Source organism: Arvicola amphibius, chromosome 3, assembly GCF_903992535.2.
Source record: "Arvicola amphibius chromosome 3, mArvAmp1.2, whole genome shotgun sequence".
In the NCBI taxonomy this organism is placed as follows: Eukaryota; Metazoa; Chordata; class Mammalia; order Rodentia; family Cricetidae; genus Arvicola; species Arvicola amphibius.
The window spans coordinates 165684756-165709054 of NC_052049.1; the positions used below are offsets into that span (position 1 = coordinate 165684756).

Consider the following 24299-nt stretch of genomic DNA (forward strand, 5'->3'; position numbering starts at 1 on the left):
CACCTTACACCTGTAAGAATGGCCAAGATCAAAAACACTGAAGACAACTTATGCTGGAGAGGTTATGGGGTAAAGAGAACACTTCTACATTGCTGGAGGGAATGCAAGCTGGTACAGCCCCTTTGGATATCAGTGTGGTGATTTCTCAGAAAATTAGGAAACAACCTTCCTCAACACCCAGCAATACCACTTTTGGGTATATACCCAAGCGATGCTCAGTCATGTCACAAGGACATGTGCTCAACTCTGTTATAGCAGCATTGTTTGTCATAGCCAGAACCTGGAACCAACCTAAATGCCCCTTGACTGAAGAATAGATTAGGAAAATGTGGTACATTTACACAGTGGAGTACTACCCAGCAGAAAAAAATAATGACAGCTTGAATTTTATAGGAAAATAGATGGAGCTAGAAAACATCATTTTGAGTGAGGTAACCCAGACACAGAAAGACAATTATCACATATACTCACTCATAAGTGGTTTTTAAACACAAAGCAAAGAAAACCAGCCTACAAATCACAATCCCAGAGAACGTAGACAACAATGAGGACCCTAAGAGAGACATACATGGATCTAATGTACATGGGAAGTAGAAAAAGACAAGATCTCCTGAGTAAATTAGAAGCATAGAAACCTTGGGAGAGGGTAGAAGAGGAGGGGAGCAGAGAAAAATGTAGAGCTCAATAAAAATCAATAAAGAAATAAATAATTGAAAATTTTTGGGGGGGAGGAGTCTTGGCGATCTAAACCAGTCACCCAGATCTTTGTTGGTAAGGGCAATGGAGAATCAGGTGCCCGTGTAGCTCCTATAAGGACGGGCTGAAGGCCTTAGGTGGCAAGATCACAGGTTTTAACACAATTAGTTAGCAAAAACAGTGTTTCACCAGCCTCACCTGAAGCTGGCAGACTCTGTGGATGGTAACTTGAGAACAGCCTGGGAAGACTGACAGCCCCTCAACCAAAACCAACCAACCTTCACCATGAAAAAGATCAACAGGAAACAAAGCTCCTTGCGGGCTTCTGACCGCACCTGTCTGGAAGTGAAAGGCGCATCCCCTCCAGTCCTCTAGACTGCTCGGCCAGCCTGGCTGATGCAGACATCAGCGAGAGAGGCCTTGCGAAGCTGCTGTCCCTGACCTCCCGGCTCAGCCTTGAGACCTGCACTGGGAATATAATCTGCTGTACTCAGTCCCGGATGCTGGGTCACAATACAGATATTAAATCTTATCATTCTTTTATAATTTACATATGCTATATTAATAAAACATTTTTGCATGTGAAAAAATCATTTGGGGCTGGCTCTGAAGCTCAGTTGGTGGAGTGCCTGCTTAGCTGCACTAACCCTCTGGCACCCAGAAGCTGGAGGCCGTGAGCATGCCTGTAATTCCAGCACGGGGGAGGTGGAAGCAGGAAGATCAGAAGTTCAAGGTCATCCTTAGCTACATAGTAAACTGGAGGCTAGCTTAAGGTACATGAGACCCTGGCTCTAATTTTTTTCTCCTGATATGTATGGGCTATTTTTTTTCTTACCATTATTCCTTAAGCAGTATGATATCGCTATTATGCAGTATATCTATCGTAGTGGGCGTGTATAATGCAGAGGTGCTTTAAAGTGTATGGGGAGGTGCTATGTGAGGGACTTGAGAATCTACAAATCTGGGTATCTGTCAGGGTCCTGAAACCCTGTATGACCCCTGCCCGCCCATACCAAGGGATGACTGTAATAAACTTGTATAGTGTAACAATTTTTTTTTTTTTTTTTTTTTTTTGGTTTTTCGAGACAGGATTTCTCTGCAGCTTTAGAGCTTGTCCTGGAGCTAGCTCTTGTAGACCAGGCTGGCCTCGAACTCACAGAGATCCGCCTGCCTCTGCCTCCCGAGTGCTGGGATTAAAGGCGTGCGCCACCACCGCCCGGCTTAGTGTAACAATTTGAAAGTGTTAAGATCTCCCTCACAAAATAAAAAGTGCAGGCTCCCTGAAAATATTGTCTGCTTTCATTTAAGCTCTTTGGGGTGGAGCTGGATGCGGCTCCAGCACCAGAACCAACAATGCAGATCAGTTCCAGTCACCTAAGCCACCACATACAGGGGCCACGGGAGAGTGAACCACAAGACCACAGGACTGCAGAAATGACAGACACCCTCTTCTCTGCTTCTCAGGTCAGTGGAGCCTGGTGCCTCAGTCCTCTCTCTCCCCAGTGGCCCATGACGCTGGGCCAGAGCTCAGGTGCTTGCTGGTAAGAGACTTTTCCACTCTCCCCTGGAAGCCATGTAAGTGAGCAGCAGCAGGCAGATGGGAAAGGGCGAGGAAATAAACCATTTCTGCTGATTGTGTTCTTCAAAAGACCACAAGGTAAGACACACACTAGCAACAGAGGACCCAAACTTGCCCTTTGAGTCTGCGTTCAGACCACCCACAGCTGAATCACCTGCTGACTTGCTATAAACAGCCTCCCTTGCTGAGGAAGCTGGCAGGAAGTGGTCAGTGGAGGTCTCCCTTCTTTTTATAGAACTCTGACCAACCTCAGGCGTTGAGGCGCTCCAGGCCACAGGGAACCGCATCAGGCCAGGGTTCCCTTTCTCTTGGACTTTGCTTCTTCCTAGGACTCAGTGGAAGAGGCTCACACTGTATCAGGCTAAAAACCCTCTTCATCCGTCCGCAGCTGATGAGTCAAGTTCAAACTCCTACACTGAGCATTTAATTACAACCTCTCATCAGCAGCCCGCAGTAACCGCCCTAGTCACCTGTACAGCAGCCGTCCTCTAGCCCCACAGCTAGCCTTTGCTCTTCCAGTGTGGCCTCCCGTCACAGAATGTCCACTGTTCACAGAATGGCGGTGTGCAGAGGGGGCCAGGAATCGCTTCTCAGGGGAGACACAGCCTCCACCTTGTGCTCTGAGCCCCATGGTCCACATGCAGAGGCCACCAGCACCCTTGGAATCTTCTACACATTTATCATGCACCCCAGGGCATGGAATGCCTTTGTTGTCCTCTGTCCTCACAAAGCCTAGCATGGAACAGGCTGAATGGACCAGGGTTTAAGCACTGGCATTCCCAAAAACGTTATACAACCTGCCAACCACGGAGCTGGTCTTGGTACACACAGGACTCATGGAAACCCTCTCAGCCAGGCATTGGGAGTGTGTCCAAGGGGTGAGACGAACCACACAGATAGGACTGTTTTGGAATAAGTGTGAACCAGAAGAAAGAGGGAACTACCAGAACAAACTGGAACAAACCCCAGAGAGTCCCCAATACAGAAGTGGTTTTGACTGCCTGTCTTCTGCTGGGGGGCATGTTTTTCACCCAGGGGGAAAATGGATCAAATGTCTTTGTAAATGGAGTCATGAAGATGACAGGGCATACGCCATGCTACCACAAAGGAAGATGATCTTGTATGGCACAAGGAAAGATTCTTAAATGCCACTCAAAGGCTAAGCTAAAAGTCACCGCAGGGCAAAATCACTGTTGCCACATAGCCATGGGCAAACTACTTAAATTTATATCCTTCTTCTAGTAAAAGTTATTGTTGAATGTTTGTTCTTCACTTTGGGGGATAATAGGTGGCCCCTTGAAGGTTGGAAGGTAGCTTAAGACAGGCATGGCTTCTTGTCACATTTTGCCATTCATTTTCTGTTGTGTTTCTGTCCACTGACCAGTGGTATAACCGTGGGTAGCCCCGGGATCTTCTCTAAGCATGAAATAAAATGGCATTGACTATGATAAGCTCAGAAAAGGCACCCAGATATTCCCTCTCTCGCCTTTTTACTATGTTCCCAGAAGCAAAAGCATACCCATCTCAGTCATGTGACTCCCAGCCATGGCCTCTCCCCTCATTTGAAGTCTCCCTGCCACCTCATCTCCATCACAGCCAGATGATGCAGGCCTATGTGGGAAGGTCGCCCATCATTTAGGGCATTGTTTCCATGGGAAAGGCTCTGAGGTTCCAGCTCCCTCCACATAGGAACCAACTTTTGGAACAGCAGCCATTTGGCAGGGAAGGCAGCTGAGCTGGTTTCCATGGTAACCACTGCTCCCAGAACCCCGCCCAGCCCACAGGCTACACCAGCAGTCTAACCCATTACTTGCTCTGGAAACTTCCTCCTAAAAGGCAATGCTGCTTTTTTTAAAAAATGATTTTATATAAAAAACATCAGGCATCTTTAAGTTGAGAAATAAGCTTTTTTCTTTGGTTTTTTCCTCCTCTACCCCTTTTTCCATAACATGAAATTATTTCCTGAATTCCATAACCACCTCCCCAAGCAGATTACAAGCACCATAAGGGTGACAGCCATACCTCCCCATCACCTCCCAGGGCCACAGGGTCTTTCCATCTTGCCCCCCTTAGCCCTTCTACCCTCTCTGCCCACTCTTGTGCCAAGAAAGGACACAATGCCCCTTGTTCCGCAAGAAGAAGCAGGTATTTGGGTGGTAAGCCTAGCATAACCTTGTCATTCAGTAAGTTTCAAAATATGATGGGTACAGGGGGCTGCAGAGATGGCTCAGCAGAAGACCCAGGTTCAAGCCCCCACATATACATGGTGGCTTACAACTCTCTGTAACTCTGATTCCAGGAGATCTGACACCCTCTTTTGTTTTCCCCAGACACACTTGTGGAACACAGACAGCAATACAGGCAAAACACACACATAAAATTAAAACCAATCAAATGTGGTGGGTATATCTGAGAAAATCCAGGGACAAGACGACACTAAGCTCAGTGGCTGTCAGTATGGCAGCCGAGGGGGTCAGTAGCAGTCTTGATTCTTCAGCCAGGCAGGCGATGAAGTTCCGCTATGAGGCTTCTTAATCTTTTAGACCCTCCATTTCCCCAGTTTAAAAAAAAAGAACAAGAGCCCAATGTAAATAACATAGAAGATGCCTGAGCAATGACAGGGGAATTAACTGACCCTGATTTTTCTTCCAACATATTAGGTCCCAGTGTCTTAGTTCAATTCCTTGCCCATGCATGGACCTGACTTGAGGGACTCTACACTCCACATGGGTGATGGAGGATGCTTGGGACATCAGTCTGCTTCCCTCTTCCCAGATCCTACAGAGTCCAGAGCATTTTCCCCCCAGAAGAACAGCCCCAAACCACTATCTACTTTTCCAAGAGGTCATGTGAAAGAAACGGTGCTGGCAGCGGACGCTGTCAAGGGGTCCAAGGAGAGGTCCCTGGCCACCCACCGACCTCACCTAGCACGACTCTCAAAGCAATGCCATATAGTCCTGGTTGAAACCAGTGGTGCCCAGAGTGGTAACAGCTGCCATTCCTTAGTGGATCTTTGCTGTGGAGTGAACAGATGCCAAAGGTAGTGCTTAAAACTGCCATGCCTTACGGCCCCTGACCTTGAATCATTTGCAGCATCTCACAACCTCATCTGCTACTGCGGTTCTCTTCTCTGGGCATTGTCCGTCCTGTGGCAGCTTCCCTGACACGAGGCCACAGATTGTTAAGAGGCCAGAGCAAGGGTACAAGCACCCCAACGCCGCCGCCAGCTTCAGTGAAGATCTGGTCCGCACTGTTCTTTCGCCTCTCTATTTTGATACTAATTATTCTAAAGATTCCCCCTGAGCCCAGCAGTCGAGCTAGGAGAGGAGGGTGCGCTCATCATTAATGGCACTCTTCTGAGAGTGCATTCACATGGAGCTGAATCAGTCCTGGGAAGCTAATCTCATCTCTGTGATGTCTGGGTGTGCCCAGCACTGGGGCGGAGGGGGGGGGGGAATGAGGACACATTGGGGGTAGCGGCCCAACCCATGTAGAGGAAATGGCTCTGCATTCCAGGAGCTGCCCTTCCCTTCTGCACAATTCCCAGAAATGGGATGCTTCCCCCAGCTGCTGACCTACAAGTAATGCAGGACCCACCAGGAGTCTGGGGGCACTTGGCATCCCTCCCTAAGCCTTTCCCTTTCTTCTTGGTATGACATCTGTGCCAACTCAGCCAGCACTGTTCCTGGACCGCTCACCACCTCTAAGCAGCCACCTCTGCACCCAGCGACCTCCATTCTTACCGTTTACCCACCAGCCAGCTACGTATGTAAGCGCTCACCACAGAGGACTTTAAGCCCAAGTCCATATGACAAATGTGTGGCTGAGTGTTGCTCCTTCCTGGAGCCATGGCAGATGTCACTGACTGATGGTGGGCTCCTTCCTTCCTCTTAAGAGTCCTTTTCTACCTAGTGCTGCTGATGGGCAGAAACAAGGTGATTGCCATACGTAGAAAACGTAATTGGCATCCCAGATCTAGCTCACTACTGTTCTTGTTCTCTGCCAAGCACCTCATGAAGTGGTTTTTCTTTTCTTGGGGGAGGGCCCTTACTTGATCATCTTTGGATGATTCTATCATTGTCTTATGTTATCTCCTCTTTTCTGCCAATATCTTCCACCATCAAGAGAACCAGAAAGACCACACTAGAAGCAAGCAAGGAGAGAGCCCTAGTGCCCTGTTCACCCTGGAGCTTAGGTTTCTTGGGTCCGACTCACCAGTATAAAGAACCTTCCAGACAGGAGATGGGCACCCATCTACCATCTAGCGCTGAGTCTCTGCGAGGTGTGCAGAAACTTCTGGCTACAGTCATGACAGCCATGAGGGTGTTCACAGCCAACACTTAGCACAAACAATGTGTCAAAACTGTTGGGAGATTCTGCCATTCAAATAACTCATTCAGTTCTCAAGTACTGATTGGAGTTTTATAGCCCCAGAAACACAGGACCAGTGAGATGGCTCAGTGGGGAAAAGCATGCACTGCCTAGCTTGAAGACCTGAGTTCAATCCCTGAGACCTACATGGTAAAAAAAGAGAGTTGACTGTCACAAGCTGTCCTCTCTGACCTCCGCACACACTAGATGGCGTGTGCACACAAACATACACATGAGTTACACAAATTAACAGGCAAATGTAATCTAAAATTAAAAACAACTGAGATGCAGAGAAGTTAAAATAACTCCCCCAAGATCTCCCAGCAGAAAGGAGTACTGTGACCCCAGAGCCCCCTCCAGCCACCACTCTGGGTATCCTCCGGTGGCTGACAGGAGGACGGACACGTGTGTGCAAAGCCAGGCCAGGCCAGGCCAGAGAGAGCAGACGCAGGTGTGCTGGTGAGAGCACAGCTGTGTGTAGGGAGGTGGTATCAGGGTCAGACACCATGAGGTCAAATTACTGGCCAAAGGCAGGCCAGAGCAGGGTAAATGCAAGGACCTATGGACACGCACACATGAGCGTGCACAGGTGCGCACGCGCGCGCGCGCGCGCGCGCACGCGCACACACACACACACACACGTTCCTCACTCCAGACTGGGATAAAGCCTGCTGCACAGATCTGATCTCGGCAGAGGCCTTGTGACCCAGAGAGGAGGTGGGGTAATCTAGACAGCTCTGAAGCCCCGTTTTGTATCGCTCTCATATCCATCTATATTCAGAGTTGCTGCTTCCAGCTGGGCCTGAGGCTGCCCCTTACCTGAACTCCAGACCCAGGAACTGGCGCCCTATAGGATTAGAGGTCTGTAACCTCGGGCAGTCGCTCACCCTCTGGAAAAGTGGCAACAGCAGCAGCGCTTGGCCTCACAATGCTGGAGGCACCTCATTTTGTTTGCTTGTTTGGCCCAGCGTCTGACACAGAGGAACCCTCCCCCCCCCATCCCGTAAGCACCAGGTCATCACCATCAGCAGCATCCTTCAGAAACCCATTCCAGTCTCTCCTCCTGCAGGAAGAACCTCTACTCCTCCCAGGCCCTTTCGGGGGCCCAGGGATGGTCTGTAAACTAGCAGACCAACAGAGGATAGCTCAGTAGACCTCACTACCCACTGCTGGAAGGTTTTCATGGGAGTCTGGACTGGTCTCACTGCAGACTCTGAGCTGGAAGAAAGCATCCATCTGATCTGTACAACAGTTCCCTAGGACAGCAGCCCCCAAGTGCTCACTCACAGACTGACAGGGGCCATGCCTTCTCTCGCATGTCTCCAAGAGTTCTGTAAATAGTTGCTCTCACTTCAGAGCACAAAAAGACAGCACATTGCTCATGGGTTCAGCATTCACCAGTACCCCCTTCAAGATCTTAAATACCAGTGTTCTCTACCAAAAATCAAGGAAGGCCTCTCTGGTTGTCTGGTGCTTTGGAGATTAATTATATCATTGGGAAGGTTAAAAACTGACAACTTCTGTAGGATAATGTTCCTGTACACTGTAAAGATTTGTCACTCATATTGGTTTAATAAAATGCTGATTGGCCAGTAGCCAGGCAGAAAGTATAGACAGGGTGACCAGACAAGAATTCTGGGAAGAGGAAAGGCAGAGATGGAATCACAAGCCAGATACAGAGGAAGCAAGATGAGAATGCCTTACTGAGAAAAGGTACCAAGCCACATGGCTAAACAGAGATAAGAATTGTTGGTGAATTTAAGTTGTAAGAGATAGTTAATAATAAGCATGAGCAATAAGCCAAATAGTTTATAATTAATATAAGCCTCTGTGTGTTTCTTTGGGAATGAATGGCCGTGGGACTGGGTGGAACAGAAACTTCCAACTACAGACAAGCCACAGGAAGTAATAAATGACCAAGTTATACTTGAGTCCAGAGAAGAGTGGGTGAGGAACCAGTGCAGCCAACCTCTTAGGATTCACATCAGCTCCCAGTCTGTGCACTGATGCTATAATGTAAGATGTTGTTGTGTTTATTTTCCTTTTTTATTCTTTGTTCTTTGGGGGCCCACCACCCAGCTCCCAAATAATCACATGGAAATTTATTCTTACTTCTGAATTTCTAGTCTTAGCATGGCTTATTTCTAGCCAGCTTTTCTTAATTTAAATTATCCCATCTACCTTTTGCCTCTGGGCTTTTACCGCTCTCTATTTCTATAATTTCTACATATCTTTTTCTTCCTTCTTATTTGGTGTCTGGCTGTGTGGCTGGTCCCTTACTTCCTCCTCTCCTCCTATTTCTTGCTCCTCTCTTTCTTCTCTCTTCCTATTTATTCTATCTGCCTGCCAGCCCCGCCTATCCTTTCCCCTGCCTTTCTATTGGTCATTCAGCCCTTTATTAGACTGACCATCGGGTGTTTCAGGCAAGCAAAGTAATACAATTTCACAGTGTTAAAAGCAACATAAAAGAATGCAACACGTCTTTGCATCATTAAACAAAAATTCCACAGCATAAATGAACATAACACATCTTAAATAGTCCACAACGTGACAGTAAGAGTCTGGGAATAGGGGCATTTTAGTCAGGCAGGGGGGTCTAGGGAAGCCTTCCTGGTAAAGGCAATGCCAGAACAGAGTCTTTTAAACCACACGGATATTAGTCAGGGAAATAAACAATGAGGACAAGCATGTCCCAGGCAAACAGCAGAAGCTGCAAAGCTGTGACACTCGGGAGCATGAAATCAAGGGCACAGCGAGGACAAGCTGTGAGATACGGCTGCCTGTAGAAAGTGGAAGGGATGAGGTAGGAGAGTAAGGGTAGGAGAGGAGCCAGGGATCGTCATCTTTGTACCTTTACACCCAGCACTGGTGCAACAGCATGCAGTGGCTGCCCAAGAAACATCCACTGGTAAGGGAACCAGCGGCCAGGGCTGCAGGGCTAGGCAGGTGAGGCTGTGGCGAGCCTGCACATGCTGGAGGCCCGCAGATCCTCTCTACATGCAGACCAACACGGTCATGCAGTTAGGCTTGCTGCATGGCTGCCCAGTGACCCAGGCCCTCCAATCACAGCGATGGTCACAGGGAGACTACAAGGTAGGCCAATCCCAGCAGAGTCTGCGTGAGGCTGGACAGACTGTGCAATCCAAACTCAAAGTAGTAGAAGCTTGGAGGAGAGGGGCAGGGTTAGGGAACGATTAAAGAGTCCAGAACGAGGGGAGGGGAGGTAACCCAAGAGAGGTCCAGTGGCAGAAACCAGGGAACAGCTGCTACTCCACTTTTACCAAAGGGGAAACAGAGTCAGAGATGCCAAGGTGTTTGCCCAAAGGTCCACGTTAGTAAAGAGAGAGGCTGAGGTTTTGCCTCCAAGTCCTGGCAAGCTGTAAGACTACAAGTTTGTCTCACTCCCTAAAGCTGAGGGGTTGACAGGGGTCTCAGTGTCTCAGAATCCATGCAGCCTTTAGGCTATGGGTCTCACCTGGCCTCTGGAGCCCCAGCTCTGCTTCTCACTGGGTCCCCAGTACCTCATCAAGGGCAGGAGGAAAGGGAAGCCCTTAGTCCACAGGTGAGGAACAGTAGGAGTTCTGTGAGGGCGGGGCTCCAGCTAGAGCGACAGCTGAGAGGAGAGGTAGGTGTGGTTTGCTTTGTAAATCCTTGTTCTGCCACGAGAATCTGACCGTGACTGGGAGGGTCACCCTAGTGGCTGCTCCACGGGGAGGGTTCCCCACACTGAAGGCCTTCCACACCACAGCCAAGCAGCTGCAACCCTGCTCACCTGCTGCTCTCCCTCAGTTGAATCTTCTGGATCCTTCCACCTCTTCACTGCTACTCCACAGCTCGGTGCAACTCAGCCCTGCACAGGCTAGATTCAGCCACCCCAGCGGTCCTTGACCTTCCTAAAGCCATGACTCCTTAACATGGCTCCTCGTGTTGTGCTGACCCCCAACCATAAGGTTATTTTTGTTGCTACTTCATAACTGTAATTTTGCTACTGTTATGAATCGGGATTCTGATGGCCTTAGGCAACCCTTGTGAAAGGGGTTCATTTGACCCCCAAAGGGGTCACGACCCACAGGCTGAGTTAGCACCTCTCCCTGTCCACTCAGGCCCCTTTACCACCTTTCCACTCTAAACTAACGCTTCTGCTTTCCTCCTCCATCCATTTACCTCAAATTCAAAACCAAGGTCCCTGGCCTCTGCTGCTTGTGGCCTGCCCACTCAGTGGCTGCAGTCTGCTCCCAGCTTGGGCTCCCTTCTCCAGCACGGTCCTCCAATCCTTCAGCACTGCTACTCCTAAGCTGTCCTTGAGCACAAAGACCCTCCTGGAAAATCGTGCATGGGAACCTTTACTTTCTGAAGAGACAAAGCCTTCTAGACTTTCCCTCTGCTGCTCAGCACCCCTTCTCCCACACAATCTCTGCTCCCACTAATTCCTACCAGGGTGTCCTCAGGGGCAGGGACGGTGTCCAACCACAGGGTGCTGGTGCCCACAGGCAGCCTTCCAGTAAGGGCCTTCCAACTGAACCCCTCCAACACTCTCTTTGAGGAGCTGCCTCTGTCTTCACAGGCCCTCTGAGCTGAGCTCAGAAAGGCCTCGTTCTCTGAGCCCTATGGAGCCCCTTGCTTCAGTCTATGGAATTTCAGGCAGACTCTCAAGTGGTAGCCATTATCCAAGAATCCTTAATTTAAGGACAGGGTTCTATGGCTTTGTGCATGTCTAGCTGAGGTCAGACCGCAAAGCTCTTACGCGACCCCGTGGCCATACTGCCTCTTTTAAGGAGCATGCCCCTTTGTGCCACCCCTTCTATCGGGTTCCTCTGGTAGCATGGAGCAGGGGACTGACCCAACTGGCAACGGCAGAGAATGCCTACAGCAGGGCAGATGTTTTGTTTTGGTTCGTTTTTGAGACAGCGTCTCACTGAATAGCCTAAGCTGGCCTGGAGCTTGCTATTCTGCCTTGGCCTGTTTGTGTGTGTGAGAGAGAGAACTCTAGACTTTAAAATACTGACCACTGGGGCTGGAGAGAGAGCTCAATGGTTAAGAGCACTGGCTGCTCTTCCAGAGGACCCAGGTTCAATTCCCAGCACCCACACAACAGCTCAAAACTGTCTGTAACTCCAGTTCCAGGGGATCTGACACCCTCACACAGACATACATGCAGGCAAAACAGCAATGCACATAAAACAAAAATAAATAAATTTGAATACTGACCATCAGTTTAAAAGGTTTTCATTGTACAAGCCAAACAAATGACCCCCATACCTCCTAATGGCTCTGCCACGGATCAACGGCCACCTCCCTGGCTCTTTCCAGCATGGATACAACCCTAGGGCTGTGGCGGTCTGGGACAGATGACTCTTTTCACTGCTAGCCTGGCCTGAATCTGGCTGCAAAGAACCGACCCCATGCAGCGACACGGGTTCCTCGGCCTGCAGGGAAATTTCCAGGGGTGTGTCCTCCACAGAGAGGGCACACGGCCTGCCTCGGGAGTGGCTCAGACCCAGGGAGGTAGAGGGCAAAAGGTACTTTCAAAAAGGATTTTGTTTTCCTCATTTATTTTCAAAACATTAATAAAGGCCATTATCAAAGACTGTGACCATTTTTTTTTTATGCTTGACCGAAATGGGGACTAGGCTCTTCCCAGAGGTAGGGTGAGGCAATCTAATTTCCATTTTTAAAGAGTAGCCAGATGGATGAGCCAAACAAAGGGGGTACTTCCTGGAAATGAGCTGGGCATGGCAATAAGCGGGCTGATGGGATTTTCCTGTGTGGAGGCCTGTGGAGTGGCACACGGAGAACCAGCTGCCTGGGTCTGAGCATCCACCAGGGCTCAGGGCAGAGCAACTCTCACAAACTCAGGATTCTAAACTTTCTAGCTTTAGCAGGGGACACACACACACACACACACACACACACACACACACACACACGGCTACACCTCACCCCCTGAGCTCTATGGTTTTCTGTTTTACGGTTTTTCCTCTGCCTTCCTAACCACACAGATTTGGTTTAGAAGGGAGAAGGAAACCAGGCAGACTGCTCTGGAGCAGACTGCCCTAGACCCAAGGGCAAGGCTCGACCAAAGGTCAGAACAGATTGGGTGGCCGATTGCCCACCCTCCGCTTGCTTGCTTGTGTCCATCCTGCCTTCCTTCGGTTTTTTGTTGTTATTGTTGGGTTTTGTTTTGTTTTGTTGTTTTTGCTTTTTGAGACGTCTCAATATGTAGCCTGGGTGTCCTGGAACTCACTATGCAGACCAGGCTAGCTTCGAACTCACAGAGATCCATCTGCTTCTGCCCTCCCGAGTGCTGGGATTAAAAGTATTGTGACACTTCACTTAGCTCCCTCTGCTTTCTATATAGCATTTCCATTAAAACTCATTCATCTAAGGGTTGGAGTTGTAGTTCCGTCGGTAGAGTGTTTGCCTAACATTCATGAAGTCCTGGGTTTGATCCTCAGCATTTCATAGACCACACGGAGCAGTTTACATCCATAATCCCAGAACTTGGAAAGTAGAGAGAGAAAGACCACGGATTCATGGTCATTCTTGGCTACATAGCAAGTCTGAAGTCAGCCAGGGATACACAAGACCCTGTCATGGAAAAAAAAATTATCAATCTTGCCTCTTTGCTAGCTGTATACTCTTTAGCAAATTAACAACTGTGCAAAACTATTTTTTTTTTGATACAACGTTTATTTGTAGCTTTGGAGCCTGTCCTGGAACTCACTCTGTAGACCAGGCTGGCTTTGAACTCACAGAGATCTGCCTGTCTCTGCCTCCTGAGTGCTGAGACTCAAGCACTCAGGTATACCACCACCCAAGCTATAAAACTATTATTGGTAAGTGACAGACAGCAGCATGGTTGTTGGAAGAAGAGCCAGGCTGAGGCCTGTGGCCAGGGTATACCATCGTAACATCTGTCCATTAAACCCCGTCCACACCCTAAACCCCATGATATACCTCCCTGACTCCTAATGTGCCTTGGACTTGCTGGATGAGATTCCACATATGTCGTCCCAGAGCCCCCGTGATCTCTCTTGACCACATTTCACAGGCTGGGACTGCATGCTCAGTTGTATATGATGTAGTGACCTCTCTACTCGATGGTCAATGCACATCCCTGCAGAGCTCAGTGAATGTCTGTGGACCCAGATCACTTCTGCTCCGCCCAGTCACTCTACAGAAAAGAGATCCACTCCTGGCTTGGTCATTAGGAGAGGCAGCCTGACTTTAGAACTTACATTAGCCTTAATGATGGCAGTAACCATCCTACAGCATGTGTTCTTCTCGAACTCCAGGGCACTGACTTCTGCTCAGAGGAACTCTCTAATGGCCCTTTTGGATTTAAAGGGTATGGCTCAATCTTAGTCTAGAGCAGACTTTCATCACAGCTCCTCAATCAAGCGACAGAAGTAAGGAGTCGTCAACTCTGAGAGAAAGTACAGGAAAACTGAACCCTGGGAAATGGTAGTAAACTAGGGTTGAGAGAGAGAGAACCACAGGAGAAGTTCTCCAAGCAAATAACCAAGCAAGAAGAGAAGGGGTGTCACTGAGCTTCATCTCTGGCTCTTTTCTAAGTCATGGGAAACCCTTCTCCTGAGATCGCGGTGAAAGCCTGTTGTATAACACAGCTGTAGGTCGGTAGGGCTTAGGAAGTAAATAAGCCAAGCCTACCATACCCATGTGGGGCACAGCAGGTAGCTTGGAGGTCAGACAGCCAGTAGGCATGGTCAGTCGTTACCCTCAAACAGCCAGAAACACAGTGGGCATGGGGGGGGGGGGGTCTCACTGACACTTAGGCAACTTTTAAAAATGGCACCATTGGAGAACTTCAGTAAGGAGAAAATCCACCAGGAGAACTGAGAACTACTGGGTGTCTATCTCCCCACACACATGTGGAATGGAGGGTTAACCCAGAGAGGCAGGCAGAGGGAGCTGGGGCATCTCTTCTGTGTGTGGAAGAGAGGCTCATAGAAGCAGTGACTCTCTTAAGATCACACAGACAAAATAGAGTGGCAAAAACCAGAGCATAGACTTCATCCAGGAAAGAAAAATTAGTTGGGTGGCAGTGGTGCATGCCTTTAATCCCAGCACTTGGGAGGCAGAGGCAGGTGGATCTCTGAGTTCGAGGCCACTGATCTACAGAGCCAATTTCAGGACAGGCTCCAAAGCTACACAGAGAAACCCTGTCTGGAATGTAAAAAAAAAAAAGGAAAAAGAAAAAGAAAATAGACAAATCAGAGAGTCCTAAGGGTAGGATGCCTGCTCAGAGCCTAGCTGGGTGGCCCCAGAACCTTGCCTGGTACTACTGTTGGAGACCCTGCCTAGGGCAAAGCCACTCCACCCTGTCCTATTCCATTCCACCCACGTTCAGGCTTTCTCCAAACCCTCTGCCCATCCTTCCTATTCACCCACACCAACCCTAAATAGAACCATCGCTGTGAACTGCTCTCTCTATTAGAATGGTTATTTTGTTAAGGTGCCAAGTGACCAGTTCCTGCACCCCTTTCCATCCTTCCAGCCATCCCCAGTTAGAGTCCAGAAATAAAACAAAGGCTTTGTTCCTTTATTTTTATTTCCTCCATAAAATCTTAAACATGTAGGAAACACCCACCCAGTCCCAGATAAGTGGACTCAGGCCACAATCCACGGAGGGTGGGTGGAACTTGGGGCAATGAGTGGAGTGGACAGGAGGCTGGCTGAGAAGTCAGCTGGTCTTAAATGCCACCAGGGTACCTGACCTTTGTAGACCCTGACTTCCACAGCTGGAAAGGGTGTGGTGTGCAGGGGTAGACCTTCCCACTTTCTGCCAAGAATCTCAACCTGAGGAATGTGGGTGTGGAAGGACGGCGGAGGAGACACAGCCTATATACGACAATGTTTTAAAAATATATGTATGTCCCCAAGGTGTTGGGACAGTGTCTCCACCCTTCTTTCCTCATCTCCAATAAAGCAGGTGTTGAAAGAGCACGCAGGGGCTATTTTGGACTTTGGGCATGATTCCAAAGAGGAAGGCACTGGCTGAGAAAGACGCATGGCTCTGATCAGCACACTCAAGCTGCAGTTTCCACTCATGCTAATTAAAACATGAAGAGGCCAATTTGTGATTATCTAGAAAGGGGGACATTTTCCAGAAAGTGTGTTGAAATTCTAAAGGATAAGAAAAAAGAAAAAGAAAAACAGTAAATACCTCGAAATCAATTCTTTTGAAATGAATGTAACACTCTTGGGAGGCAAGAGCCTGTCCCCAACTTTCCCCTAAATGGTCAGCTCTTAAGGAGTTAGGTGTCCCCCAAGTTCCCTCTCAATTACTAGTGTTTCTACCGATTCACACACAGTGCCACATGACTACAGTTACTTTCAACCTCAGTGCTCAGTATATACTGTGGGCAACCCAACACACAATATGTGGCGTAGGTTTTTGTAAACCCAAACTTTTTTATTTTCTGGGTCTGTAAACAGAACACATTCATATATTTCTGTATAAGCAAACTTAGTTCTAGTCTATGTAGCTGCTCTCACTGATGCCACTTGTATAGGAAGACAAACCCTAGGTCCCTCTGAGGTCTCCACTCTCAGCCTCGGTGACTTTTGTAGCATCTCCACCAGATGGAGAAGGCTCCAGAACTGTGGCCCCCTTGCTGGCAACTCAGAAAAGGTGCTTCAGTCCTCACCAGTTCAGAATGAGGATTTGAGGACCACCCCAGAACCCTCAGGCATATTACAAAACTAGTTTAAATCACAGCCCCCACTAGTGACACACTGGGGGGAAAAATCTGCCAGCAAGAAAGGCCTTCCAGAACGGTCTGCATCTCCACAACACAGCTTCATAAAGCAGCTCTCAGCTGTTCTCATTCCAATCCCAAGATGAACGTTAACAGGAGTCAGCCTGTGGGTGGAAAGAAGAGGGTGCCTCCAGTTGTCACCAGGAGCGTCTCCCCTCCCCCCCCCCATGCAGCTGAAGAGTTGGTTATCCCTGCCTGGCAGAGAAGAGAATCCCCTATGAGGCACCTGGAGCCCTTCATAAAGGAAAAACAGAAACATGAAGAATTGGGGATCAGAAAGTGCCTCCACTCGACTTGGTCTGCTTCCTTAAAGCTAGTCCTGTACTTCTGTTTGTTTGGCTTTGGTTTTTTGGAACAGGGTCTCTCTACAGAGGCCTGGCTGTCCTGGAACTCACTATGCAGACCAGGCTGACTTTGAATTCACAGAGGTCTGCCTGCCTCTGTCTCCCAAATGCTTGGATTAACATTGTGAGCCACCTTACCTAGCCTTACACTTTTGTTTTGAGACAGGGTCCCATGTAGTCCAGGCTGACCTTGAAATGTATCAGGGATGACTTGAACCCCTGATCCTCCTGCCTCAACCTCCTGAGTGTCAGGACTACAAGCATACACCACTGTGCCCAGCTTACTCCTACAGTTCAGAACACATTATGGGCTTTTTCAATGACTGTTTAAGATGAATGTCACAAATCATCAGGTTCTAAAAAGAGAGTCATAGCTTTTCTGTCTTCTCCAAATGGCCCCTTCCAGTCTCCATTTAAATTACAGTTGGGTTAGAACTAAATTTTGACCCGAAATACATTGATCGAGGCAGATGTTGGTGAGGACAGATGCACGGGTGTATGGGTTTGAAAAAGACCTTCGAGAAAGGTCAAAGACCAATAGCACACACCACCTTCCTTCCCGGTGCGGGTCGCAGGAGAATGGAGCTACCAGTATCCTCAGTGGAGACCTCACTAGTGACTTCAGTGGGTTACCTGGCTATGAGGCCTCACTAGCGACTTCGGTGGGTTACCTGGCTATGAGGCCTCACTAGCGACTTCGGTGGGTTACCTGGCTATGAGGCCTCACTAGCAATTTTAGGGGATACCTAGGTATGAGGCCTCAGTAGCATTTTCAGTGGGTTACCTGAGTATGAGGGCAAAGAGAGGTCTAATAACTGGAAACCAGACACAGCCCTTAGCAGGCTCATGCTGGGCCCAAACTCACCAGGCCAAAGGACCAACCTCTGGTTTTAAGTCCTGCGCTGCCACAGGAAGGATCAAGTGCAGAGAAAATGGTCACCTGTCCATTCTGAGTCATGGTGTTCATTACATCATCCTTCACATTTTTCTTTTTCAAAATTAAAACAATATAGTGAGAAAGTGATTTAGGGGTTCATAGGCGGCTGCTATCGGATTAATGGAGTCAGGGTTACTGCCAGTCAATCCTCTCTACCCTTCGTGAATCAGCCACGGGTTTGCCTTTGAGGTTTCCGCTGCGTACAGGGTTCTCACGCAAAAGGTCTTCCACCCACTCTCCTTAAAAGGCCCCCACCCCATGGTATTGATTATGCAGAATCAGACCTCATAGCACCAGCAGAGAGAAGATTATGTTGTTTGGTCCTCTGGTTCTGTGAACAGCAGATGCAGCAGAAGTAGCACATATGCTTGAAATAGAATGTGCTCAGACTCCTCTCTTGTGAGGCATCTCTAAGCTCATGAAGACAGAGCTGCTGAGCCTTCCTGAAACCTGGTTTCCACAGCACAGAAGGCTAACAGCACCCGGTGACGGTGCTGAGGTTCACGGATGGCAAATACAAAGTGTACAGGACAGGGCCAAAGCATAGGTCCTTGCTGAAGGGAAGATGGGCAGGTAGGTGGGTGGGCAGGTGGCTCGATGGACAGACAGACGGATGGACAGACAGATGGATAGGTGGGTGAGTGTAAAGGTGGCCATGCAGATAGGATATCTTTAAACCAAGCCACTGAGAAGAAGTCGAAGAAAGCGAAACCGCCCATCCTATAAGACACATGACTGAGTGGTTTGTGTGGAACAGGGTAAGGGGTGAAAGGAAGGAACTTTAAGACGATGAGCAAATTTCCCGGTGGAACAGAGTAACCTGAAGGGCAGTGAGTGCCACCTCTACAAGGGTCTAGCTTAATCCAAAACTGTCACAGACGGAAGGACTGTCCTGACACACGGGAGTCAGGGACAGTCTGCAGGAGTGAGTCCTATCCTCTCACTATGTAAGTCCCAGGGCTGAACTCAGGTTGGCAGGCTCGACAACAAGAGTCTCTACCTACTGAGTCATCTCACTGGTCCTCATCTTAGTTTTTCAGACAGTCTCTTGTAACCCAAAGCTGGCCTCAAACTTGCCATGTATCTTAGGGTGACTTTAAGCTGATCTTCCTGTTTCTACCTCAGGTACTGGGGTTACAGGTTTGTAGTGTGACACCTGGCTCTAAAATTTTTCTGTAGCATTAATCTGAGAAAAAAATATCCATTTAAAAAAACAGGTCTGATATGATGCCTGCTTGTATTTTTTTTTTAATAAATAAAGCATAGTGACAGCTATGTGACTATTCAAATGAGAGATCTGTCTGTACCACATCTTAAATTCTCTCTCCCATCATGATGAGAAGAGGTTCTGCTGGGCGTGATTCTATACTAAATATTCTGGAGGGGCCTACTGGGTCAGGATTCTATTATGTGAGATGGCTGCAATCCTGATTATGCTCTTATTCTTGTGACCCTCTCTAGTCTCCCAGCATATTACATCTGTGTATTTCATCTAATTCCCATGACAACCCCGGGCAGAGAAGCCACAGGCAGAGCCTGGGCCAGCACAGCACAGGACCCACCCAACCCCTCTAGACAGTCTCTGAGGGCCAGGCCTGACCTCAGAGCTCCCTACCCTGCCCTGTTTAGCCCCTCACTCCTTGCTGCAGAATCAATTTAATTCTTGGCAGTCTCCAAAATCTCACTAGTGGAACAACCAAATGAGAATTGTGACTTTCATCCATTAAGAGGTAGCCTCATGCCAGGCTCTCCAAACGAAAATAAGCCCTTCTGAGACGCAATGTGTCTGTCACCTTAACAGCTGGGGATGATCCATATTTTCATTTGGCCATCTGGCTACCCTCAAGCCCATCCAATAGAGCTGGCAGGCACATAAAAGACAATAACAGGCTAAATTCACACGGTTGCTCCATGACTCCCATGAAAGGAAGGCCTGAAGAAAACCTTCTTGAAGCACATAAGCCGGATGAAAAGGTGGGGGTGTGGAAGGCAAGCCAAGGGAGGCTGGTGAGGTGACACTCTACCCAGAGGACAAGAGACATCACTGTGGGTTGCACAGCAGGTAGTGATGGGGTGGGCCTGACCTGTGGCTTTGTAGTGATAACACAACTCCCTTCCTCAGAGCCTCCCAGGGTAGGCTACCCGCTGAGGACACACATCACCTCAGCCTGGTGGCAGTAACTCAGTCTCTGTCAACGTTGGACACCATCTCTGTCCTTTAAGATGCTCTACAGAAGGGCTGGAGAGATGGCTCAGAGGTTAAGAGCATTGCCTGCTCTTCCAAAGGTTCTGAGTTCAATTCCCAGCAACCATATGGTGGCTCACAACCATCTGTAATGGGATCTGGTGCCCTCTTCTGGCCTGCAGACATACATGGAAGGAATGCTGTATACATAATAAATACATAAATAAATAAATAAATAAATAAATAAATAAATATTTTTTTTTTTTAAAAAAAAAAGATGCTCTACAGAAGAACAGTATCTGGCTGAGACATACGGCAGTCTCCAAAAACCGTTGCTGAAGCAATGGGCATTAGACCAAGAGGATCAATCCTATGACTCATTTTCAGAGATTCCCAATGGCCCCGAGTCATAGGCTTCAAAGCCTTGCTAGCATGATGAGATTTAGAATCTAAGAAGCTAACCTCTAGCCATGTCTGTGAGGGTGTTTGGGACATGTTTCACGCAGGAGGGAATACCTGCCCTGGATGTAGGCAACACCTTCCAATGGACAGGTGCCCCTGAACTAAATCAAAGAGGAGGAAGCGAACAGAAAGCCAGTACTCATCTCCCCTGTTCTCTAACTGTGGATGCAGTGTGACCAGCCATCTTATATGCTTGCCACCCAACCAGAAGCTGTCTCAGCCAAATGCCTTTTCTGCCAGGAGGGGCTGTATTCTCAAGCTGTGAATCAAAACAAACCCTTCCATAAGTTGCTTTTCTCAGGCCTTTTGTCACGGCAGCAAGAGAAGTAAGCAGTGCACAGGCTCAACTCTGCACGCCAATGTTCTCTGGCTTCTCATACACACTTTTTAAAAAGCGGCGTCTCAAGATCATGAAAACCACGACTCTAAACTCCAGAGTCTCCGCTTCCGTGGCTCCCTGTCCCACACAGTAACTGCCAGAAGTGTACAAGATCTTACGAGAGCCTAGGGTGTCTTTGGGAGCCTTATCTGAGCCTCATCTAGCCTGTGTTATTTGTGTGTTGTTATTGCAGCCCAATGCACACCTGCGGACTTGGACCATAGGGCCCAGAGGTATCATATACTATGAGGTATGGCTACAAAGTGTTCTGCTTAGCACCTGTAGAATGGGCACCGACCAGGTGCTCCAAACTGCAAGGCGCTCACATCCAGCTCCTCCGTTTTTCCCTTCTCTATGTCCCTTGTAGCCGGCTCATGCCTACACTCATACCCTCTAGACACTAGAGTGCAGTCCAGCTTTGCACAAGGACCTAGTTCGCACTTAGTACTGTTTGTGCAAACCATGCAATACCCAGAAGCGGTGTGTTTTCAGGTACTTCCAGGGTGGCACACTGTTTGGGGGTATCTCATCAGCAGACAAGGTTACAATGACAACAACATGTGTCAAATATAGCATAGAGATCACAGTTTCCTGAGAACTCAGGAGATCCAGGAGGTAAGGAAACATGTAATGTTAGGACCAGTCACTGTAAGGGCTCAATTCATTAGAGTTCTCCCTAGTTCCAGATGATCAATGGAGATCAGGGTGAAATATCTGTGCCTAAAACTCATTATATCTGTCACACACAGAGAAGTCATAAATGCAGCCAAGCATAGTGGTGTGTGCCTTTAATCCCAGCACACAGGAGGCAGAGGTAGGTAGATATCAGTTCCGGCCAGCCTGGTCTACACAGTGAGTTCCATGTCAGCCTGGTCTACACAGTGGGTTTCAGGTCAGCCAGGGCTATGGAAATTGCTTTATGCAGGAGCCAGACAGCTCTAGAAGGTAGTCACCTGCCTCCCCAGGGGGGCTCTCCTCTTCAAAGGGAAATGTCAAGGTCACATCTGGGGGGTGGTAGTTTCCATCAGGGCATGGGGACTTGCTTAACCTCCCGCTAAAAAGAGACTGACCTTGAAACCCCACAGCAACAGTGCCCCACACCTCCCACCCTGGTGGAGAAAGGCCCAACTATATCATAAACCACAGACAGAGATGCTAACTGCCCGCTGGGTAGTGTGAGCAGACCCATGAGGAAACACCAGGGCCTGAAACATTTTCAGCCCCAGCCAGCAGGGACATGCAATTTACAGGAAATTCGAAGATTTACGGAATGTTAGCGGCTCAGATTTCTTCTCTGGGAAAAGGGGCAGGAGAAACTCTACAAACTGCCTCGGAGAAAGCACTTTGTTCACAGCTATGCCCTGACCTGTGCCAGTTAATAGACACAGAAACCACCTCACACTTCAACTCACCACTGCAGGATGCAGGATGAGGGGTGAGAGACTGCTGCACTAGCCTTAAAACCCTGCACCGCCGTAGATGTGCCTCCCTCCCTCTCTCTCTCTCTCTCTCTCTCTCTCTCTCTCACACACACACACACACACACACACACACACACACACACACACACATTCACAACAGGCCAGGCCACCAGACAGAGGGTCAAAAGCACAGACTTCTTTGGCACAGTCCTGGGTAGGTTGTCTGTCCACGGCCCCCTTTCTGGGTACCACCATCATTAACATCTTTCTGGTGGGTCCCTGTATGAAGATGGGCAAATCCCCCTCAAGCGCCCGGTCTTTGTACACTTTGCTTTTAAGTGTTTTTCTCTTATGCCCTCGTCCAGGCAGACCTCTAGAGGCCACAGTTCTGAGCCACATCGGTCTACTCTCTCTAATTTGGTCCAGAGGAGCAAAACCCATTGTAGCCCGAAGAGGTTCCCCGCCACCAGCGCTTAGGTCAGAGCTCAGGTGAAACTGTCTTTGTCCCCTCTCCAGACTACACATTGTCCCGAGCCCCAGGCCACCTCAGCTCTGCAGAGATTTCTAACTGGATGTCAAGAGCCCCGCAGATGCTCACATCTGCTTTTCTAGACTGTCTTCCAGGACCTCCTGCCCCTAAGGAAGGTCTTTTGAGTTCTTCAACTGACCACACTGGGCTGTCACTCAGTTTGTGCCCCTACCTTCCGGGTGGGATAGGAGTTGGCATTGAGCCTGACACATGGTGGGGCACCGGGCCGCGTCACTTTAGTGTGTGAGCGCAGGCCCCAGTTGTGACCAGAGCCCCAGCAACCCGAACCCAGGGCGCAGTAAAGAGTTGTTTATGAAGCAAGCTGTCTTTCATTATTCTCATGAATGTGCCACCCCTCCGCAGATCCCTACCCTGGTTAACGCCATTTTAAGCCAGAAGAGCCCCACCACCCCGTCGCCCACCTCCCCGCCAAGTCCTTACCCGGGCAACCGAGGAACCCCGGGGTGACTACAGTCAAAGGAGTCTGTCTGAGCGGTGGCCAGGCCCTCCCACACTGAGGTCCGGGTGGCGAACGACTTCACCGTACACCGTTGTGCTGGGGCGGGTGGCGGGGGCAGAGGCCACGCACAGCCAGAGCCTGGCGCCCGGGTGCAGCGCAGCAGGGCGAGCGAGCGCCGAGCGGGCCACACCGCCGGCCACACCTCCAGCCCCGGAACAAAGCGCCCGCCGGCCTCCTCCCCGCGGGGCTGCACGGCCGCTCACCGCGCGCTCCGGCCCGGGCTGGGCTCCGACCCTCGGCCGCCACCTCCTCGCTCGTCCCCCGCGGGAGGAGGGAGCGCCGCGCCCGCGCCCGCCGGGCCCCGCGCCGCCGACTGACGGCTCCGCGCCAGCCAGCCCGGCGGCTGCAGCCGTCCCCGCCCCGCCGCCGCCTTAAAGCGACCGCGTCCCCTGCGCCTCGAGCGCTTTTCAATTGGCCGCGGCGACCCCAAAACGGCGCCACTGCGGGCGCTGGGACAGCTGGCATCGGGCAGGGTCCCTCGGCTCACGTACTCACCGCACCGACCCGCAGCCCGGCAGCCACCGCCGAGCCTGGGACACAAATGAGAATTCGCTCCGGGCGGCTTTAAAAGAGTCGGCGCTCCAATCTCTAACTCTCTTCATCGGCCGCCAACTTCGAGACCTGCAGACGCCTCCCCAGTCCTAGATGACTCCTGTCAACAATGTCCCCAGAACCCCAGGGCTCCGAGGGCCTGCTAGGTGCGAAGTTTCAGGCCTCAAAGTCCATGCGAATTTGCTAGTGGGACAGGAGGCGACAGTCGCTCAGCATTTCGCTGTTCCTCTCGGTAGCAGTCATCCCCTGCCCCAGGCCACCCCCTTTCACAAGACTTTAGATAGGATCACATAACGCTGAATGTACGCTTTTAAAAGGTGCGTTTCAGTGGGGTTTTGGTATATTCACAAAGTTGTGCAACCACAGTTATTATCTAATTTCAGAACATTTTGGTCACTACCCTCTTTCCCCAATAAATAAAAACCTCTGTGGGTAGCCTTTCCTCATTCTTCCCTTCTCCCAGCCTTTGGAAACCTCTAATCTGCTTTCCAGCCACGGTGGATTTGCCTATTCAGAACATTTTCTATAAATGGAGTCATACA

General features: G+C 49.5%; 1 protein-coding gene across 1 annotated transcript in view; it reads right to left on the bottom strand.

Moving 5' to 3' along the window:
- Mras (muscle RAS oncogene homolog) overlaps positions 1 to 23488 on the bottom strand; it is a 53111-nt gene extending 29623 nt beyond the window's left edge. Inside the window, exon 1 of the mRNA XM_038324065.2 lies at positions 23127 to 23488. The gene's annotated coding sequence lies outside the window, so the exon portion shown is untranslated. The remainder of the gene's footprint in view (positions 1 to 23126) is intronic.
- Between the last annotated feature and the right edge of the window lie 811 nt (positions 23489 to 24299).